This window comes from Brachycentrus maculatus, unplaced genomic scaffold, assembly GCF_059751285.1.
Source record: "Brachycentrus maculatus isolate JH-2025_06_01 unplaced genomic scaffold, ASM5975128v1 h1tg000089l, whole genome shotgun sequence".
Classification (NCBI taxonomy): Eukaryota; Metazoa; Arthropoda; class Insecta; order Trichoptera; family Brachycentridae; genus Brachycentrus; species Brachycentrus maculatus.
Window position 1 is genome coordinate 142,501 of NW_028280843.1, and position 7,500 is coordinate 150,000.

The window sequence follows — 7,500 nt, forward strand, 5'->3', positions numbered from 1 at the left end:
TCATACGGACTTTTTGTCTACCGCTTTCGAGACGTGCCCGTCTCTTCGTCAGGATGATCTTTATGTTTACTATATATTTACAATATTTATTATTATCATTCGTTGCAATCCACTTTTATTTATGCAAAAAGCGTTTTCAGATTAACATTTTCATCATCCTGTGCGTGACGAACGTGCTAAAGGATCAATTTACTTTGTAATAATTACTAGCCATGTTTATTAGTGGCTGCAATATAGGCAAGCCTTGGTACATAGTTACATAAATCTCGTATAGAAAAGCACGAATTGAAAATCCTCCATAAATTCTGTTTCCATCGTTAACACACGAAGGTTCATAAAATAAACAAGTCTTATAATTCCCTTATTTGCGTCATCTCGATTTACATCGTATCGTACCAACATTTTATTTGAAATATTAGCGTAATATTTACGAAATATTTGAAACGAGCATGTAAAAATGGAAACGAGGATGTTAGCATGAAAACGAACGGAGAAAATATCCGGAAAAATAAATAAAAATTACAAATCTCTTTCAGCTCCATTTATCCTTTTTTTCACATTCCTAACTTTTCTGTTTCTAACTTTGCTACAAAGTTGGGACTTGTAAGTAATTACATATAATTTTTTTTATCGTCGTGTTCATTTCTATCTCTCAATAATTTTTCTTTTGATTCTACCATATATATCATAGCAAATGCAACAAATTCATATTAACTTAATTTTTGTTGTTGTTATAAAAAATAATTTCTCATATACTTTAAAAATACTTTAATATACTTTAAAAATTGTAAAAACTAAAAAAAAAATATCTCTACACATTTTTTAAATTTTTTATTGATAATGCTTGATAAAATTGAGAAATTGCATTCTATCCCTATATCACCATTCGAACATCTGTCATACATCGTTTTGCAGCAAGTTCGCATTTCGACGGCATTCAGTGTACTTTCATCCTTCTTTTGCAAACTCCACGCTCCGCTTTTATATTAGGGTTGCTACCAGGACTCCAATATGTACTGTTAGTACTGTTTTCATTTGGCTTTATACATTAAACATAAAAATATATTAATATGTATTTAACATAAATAAAAATATCTTTGAAAATATACGATAAGAGGTACCATAAACAAAAACAATATTAGACCGATCAAAAGCAATAACCCGTATTTAATATTTAATATATTTTTTTAAGTCTGGTGTTGTCAAAAATCTACGTAATCGAAGGGCATGTATGACTAGATGTATGGATGTAAAGGCACCTAGGAGTGTAAGTCAGGACAGAAGAGTGTGGCGTTCCATCTTCTCTGCCTAATCCTGTGGGGAAACGGCGTCAAGTACATAGAAATAGTAATATTTTCCATTTACCATAAAGGAAGAAGATTAAAGCTTGTTTATAAAATACTTATGCAAACAAATTAAGATTCAATTACATTAAGTATATATTTGACAAAGAAAAATATAAGGTACTCATAATAATATGTTACTTCCTCGTTATGTATGTGGTAGTTCCAAATTCGGCAAGTCTTAATTTTTCATCATGCGTGACTGTAGGTTAAAAAGCAACTAACTCATCCTACCGCTTAATTTCCGTATTTTAACAGATGCATAAACAGATAAAGATTTTTTTATAAATGAAGCACTTAAATGTTTACGTAAAACAATACTTACATTTCCATACGAACGTGCTTATATAAATTTATAACTTCCGCGAGTCAATGTACAAACAATACCACTTTTTCGTTATTTCAGTAGTAGTTTCTATATTTTTTTAATTATTTGGTTGACTGAAAGAGATTGTCAGTAGCTGTATGTGAGATTTTTTAAATTTCTCTTCGTTATTTATGGTTTATTTAATTTTCTTTAAATACTGTATTTTAAAACATTCTTAGGCGGAAACAAATCAATTATAATGGGCATTGATTTAATTATACAGACTTTGTATAAAATAATTATAAATTTAGAATTTTTCAGATTTACTTGAGGAAAACCAAAGGGCAAAATCAAGGAACGTAAAAATAGTAAAATTAGTTTATCTTTTTTCTTCTTCTTTTTTGTCTATACGTTTAAATGTTAAAACACCTGTCGTAGTGAATATGAAAAAATGCGTATTTGAGTGTAACGTTCTGTAAAAATTTCAAAGTAGTCGGTGAATAACTTTTGAAGACTAAAGATTTTAAAGAAATTAAAATAAATTTTTGAATATGTCCAAATTTTTGTTCACATTCAGTCATTTTTATAATTTATTTATACATACATTCTAAAGAGTCAATTTTACTATTCTATATTCATCCTCATCTTTGTTGAGATGTCAATACAAATTATGCATTTTAATTTTTATGGAATACAAACAAATACGTGCGCGTATTCAAATTGGACGTTGCATGAAACTTTCATGATAATCTATGAATAATTTTAGGAGATTTAAGAATTTAAACAAAGCTTAGGCATGGAAACAAGGCTTGAGGAAGAAACCGTTCGCTTCGAAATCAGTCAGTAGTATCAGAAGAATGACGACTCGTATTTACATATACTTGTATAGACTTTTAAAATATATGTGTTATAAATTTTGTGCTAGCGTAGTCACTAAAAATCACATTAATTCAGGATAATTTCAAGGTTGCAAAATTATTAGTAGTACAAGCGAGACCTTCACTTCGCATTTTTTTCTGAAACGGGTTTAACAATGTTGAAAAATGCCTCAATTAAAAACATTTATCTTAATTTTTTTCAAACTATGGAAATGAGTTTATTTATAATTGATGCTTATTATTGGGATAATTTGTATAGTTTTGACTGTTATTTTTTGACATCTCATCAAAGCACTGCTTTCATACGATGTAGTACCCTTAGCACCATTGGGTACGAATAAGCGTTCGAAGAAGAAGAAATTTATCCAGAATTCAGATTTTCAAGTCAATCCAATATTTGTTCTTAATTGAAAATGAATAAAACAAGTAAAGTATTTTTACCATACCAGAAAATTTAAATTCATAATTTAATACATATGTATTTGTAGCATAAATTTGTGGCTTTTAATTGTATGCAAAAACTAAAAAAGTAAGTACCAAACCATCACATTTTTTATATTATTATGTTTAGTAGTACGCATTCAATATTAATAGGTATCGAGGATGAAGCTGTTCGCTTCCAAATCAGTTGACGTTATAATTTAGTTAAAATAAGATATATATTTTACGTCACAAAACACTTTTACAAAATATTTTAATACTCTCATTCAGTCTTATATGAGATTTGGTATCTATTTATTGTGAAACATTTCCTCCCTCGTAAGATGATCCGTTATAACAGGACGGATAAACACGTCATGTTATTATTATTATTTGTTCCTTATTTTGGAACCGTAACGTATAAAATATCCAATAAAGTTATTTAGTTCACTGCAACCATATCCAATTTCACAACAGACTGCTCGTGTTAGTTTCAAATTCCACACAAGTCGTACAAACCCAGAACGCCAAGGGAAAATTGATTTTTTTTCTTCTGTAAGATAGTTATTTAAAGTTAAATATATGAGATCAAAATCATATTATAATAATGATAAAATATTACATAGTAAATACCATAACTTCTTAAAATCCAATGTGGCACGTGTTTCGATGCATTCCGTATCATCATCAAACAAGGCCTTTGAAAATGATGCTGAATATATCGAAACACGTGTCACAGTGATTTTAAGAAATAGTGGTATTTACCAAGTATTTTATTAATTAAAAAGGGATAGGTATTACCACCCGAATCAACCAATGATAATTAATATTTTCTAATGATATATCTTAAATTTTATATTAAACTTGAAAATGCCTGCATTAGGGATTCAATAAAGTAAAAATTATAATTATTTTATTATAAGTACCATCCAGGGGTATTTACATAGTATTAAATAATTTGTAGTCCCTACGATGAGACCATCTGCATATCGCTCACTCCTTTCAAGAACGTCATAAATCAAAAAACTTGATTTTTCAGAAGAACGTTTTTAAAGTTTAAAAATATAACACAATGTATTAAAAATAAATATTATAAATAAAGCCTCTTATTGAACTTTTTACTGTGTAACAGATCTTTGTAGGTAAAACCTGGAGGTTTTTTCTCCATTTGAAAAATATTAAGTATATTTGAAAAAATAATTAAACAGTACCTTTTCTTTCAAAATGCAAAAACAACACTTTCTGCCCTGTAGCGAGTAAATAATAAGTTAAAAATATGCCGTTTTCGCTGGGATATAGTACATTTTCTGGGCATTCCGAAAACATGCACATCTGAAAATTGACGATTTTTGATTTATGACGTTCTTGAAAGGAGTGAGCGATATGTAGGAGTATCTTAGGGTGATATTATTATCAGTTGTGTTTCAAATTCTAGCACACGTACAGTGAACATTTTTTCAAATAAAAAAACATTGTTTCATTCATCTAGATATTTTGCCTTTTTTTATTAAATTTGCAAAACAACCAACCAGCTTTTCTGTTTCCACATCTGACCTCAAACGAATATTTTACTAAGGTATAAAAAATCTTATTGTGCAAGATCCAATAGTTCGTCGCCTCGGAAAGCATTTCGCTGAATCTCATTAGCAGACGTATGGAATACAGCCCCAGCAAATTCTGTAATATCTTCACCCTTTATATAAATATACACACTTTTCTAGAACATCTTTCCTTGGCGTGCAAAAGGGAGATGGGAGGCTTGCGAGCCTTATTATTTATAAAAATGGACATGGGCCGATAAAAAATAAAGATCCACAAGTTTTATTTTTTCCTTCATAATATGGGCGTATGTCTGCCGCAGCCCAAACCAATTTCTACAACTTCAACAGGGTTGAATCATAAAATTATAGTATTTCTGAAATAATATATTTTTTTCCCAACTACAAACGGTATTTGACATATTGAATTTCTGGATTTTATCACTCGTCAGACTTTATTGTTAATGAAATTTAAACTCTATACTGCATTGCTAATATTTTTGTACAGTATTACAACATGAGTTCTAAATATCAATTTGTCAAAATTATGTACTGAATGAAATATTTGGTTAACAATAGTAAAAATATAACTTTTTTACAGACTGAAACAGAGTAAACGTTGAACCATTTTCTTAAGAACAATTCGACTTGCTCTTAAATCAGATAAAAAGTTCGGTTTGTTTGTGACCGATAATGCTAGTAGTTTTCTTTGAAATTACTAAAATAGCCGTTTCAAGAATGTTGAGAAAACCGCGAAATTTTTTTATTGATTTTCGTATTTTATATTGAATTGTGAAAATATTACATTTTAGGATTGTGGCGTATTTGTTCCATCTATATATTTAGATTTGAAATACATAACAGCATCTATTGATAGAATCACCTAGAAATACGAGAGAGCATCTGATTTATCGTTAGTCAATATTAACCTCTCTTTTTTCTCTCAATCCTCATTCACCTACTACTGAGTGAAGATCTCCTTCATTCATCGTGCAACACTCCTTGTAGTTCTAAGACTTCCTCAACCACTTCTATTATGATATGATGTCCCCATATCGCTACCTGACGACCACGTTTCTGCACAGTTTTTGCTGTTTTTCTTCGCACTGCGTTTTATTTTTACTTTTTCTTCTCCATGAGCTCTATTCCCACTTCTATTTTCTTTGAGAAACTACGAGCGTTTTTTTAAATCAACTTTCGTTCTACTCCCAATTTCCTCATTTCTGATTTAGTATATGAACATTTTTCTTGGTTCCAAGTTTTAGCTCCGTGGTTCATAACAGGTAGGAAACATTGATCGTAATCATTGATTCAAAATATTATGAATCTAAATCTTTTAAAATATAGTTTTACTAAATATCAGAAAAATACAGGGTTACTTTATTGAATATCCCTTTTATTCGACCCTGATCGCTAATAATTATCTTTTTCCTCACTCCATCACCTACCAGTCTCTACAATTAAGTGGATTCAAACTATAATTACAGCCCAAGACGGCTTCTGCTTAAGTGCACTGGAATACTCTTTCCTCCTCGCTACACTAATCACCCTTGCTTCTCCTACAACTTACACCATTATCACTTTAATAGATTCGTTAGAAATGAATATCTCTCACATATACACGTATTTGATAACATTATCCAATGATTACGATTGTACACTAATTGCATGCTCAAGAACTACAACATAATGCGTATCGAAATTAACCTTTCCCGTACTGATCTTCCAAAAATTACAAGTGATTCGAAGCAGGGTACCAAAAGACCCCAGTTCATATTTGTATGGAAATCGTAGTACGCAGCTCGCAACAAGTACCAACTCGCTGCCAGCTAAGTCATAAATAGGACGTTCGCTCAAACGCGCGTTCTAGCGCCGACTGAGCGAGAGCAAAATGATAAGCGAGAGGCTGAAAATCGGATCAAACGAAAGCGGAGTAGTCTAATTTCCTCGCTCTCTCCTTATGGTTATACTACATTTATTATATAGAGTGAAAGAAATAACATTTCACTAGCAGATAAAAAATTAACGTTTTGATTAATAAATACGTAGATCTCGCGGTACCGACTGATTTTGCTTTTTATCAAAAACAATTTTAGAATAGAAAAGGAAAATTTTCTTCAACATCATTTTTAAGATAACATAAATTATTATTAATTAATGTTTTACTTAGTAAATACCACTATTTCTTAAAATCTACTGTGACACGTGTTTCGATGCATTCCGCATCATTTTCAAACACAGTGTTTGAAAATGATGCGGAATGCATCGAAACACGTGTCACAGTAGATTTTAAGAAATAGTGGTATTTACTAAGTAAAACATTAATTAAAAATGGATAGATTTTACCACAAAGTGACTGCCGAATCAATTAATGAGAGAACATAAATTATGTTGTAAGTAGGTACTTTTTATAAAAATAAATCAATTGAAATTAAATCCATATATGGGGGATTTCAATCCCCCTGTTAATGCCGGCTAGGTTAAATCAAGCACTTATATTTTTTATGCCGTTGAAATTATTTAGAAATAATTCACTTTCAATTATCTTAGTTGTAATGTAACAAATATGAGAAGTAATAATATATATTATTTAGAAACTTCTCACTTAGTATTTGCTACAAAATTAATGAAGCCTATTAAATGGAATGAATTTTAGTTTATAGAGTTACATGTTATATAACAATAGCCTTTTTACCTGCCATAAGTGCAAAATATGTTCGTAGTTTTACCATCAATATTAATTTAAATAAAAATAACATTACTTTTCTTTATAAAATACCAATTATTTTTCAATTTTAAAATGAAATATATGTAGTAATATGAGGTAAATTTTCAAGAGAAAATCAGAATTGTCTTGTGCTTGGCATGATCAAATATTTCAAATACTTGAATGTGGTCAAGAGTCGGAATGAAGGCGTATGTATGAATGTGGAAGAGTCGAAGATTGTGTGCAAAGACAGATTAGTGTTGCGTTCCATTCTTTCTGCCTACTTCTGAGGTGAAGCGGCGTGGTG

At 30.1% G+C, this 7,500-nt stretch overlaps 1 protein-coding gene across 1 annotated transcript in view; it reads left to right on the plus strand.

Annotated features, from left to right (window-relative positions):
- LOC148310670 (uncharacterized) overlaps positions 1–7,500 on the plus strand; it is a 117,349-nt gene that overhangs the window by 65,496 nt on the left and 44,353 nt on the right. The window lies entirely within an intron of this gene.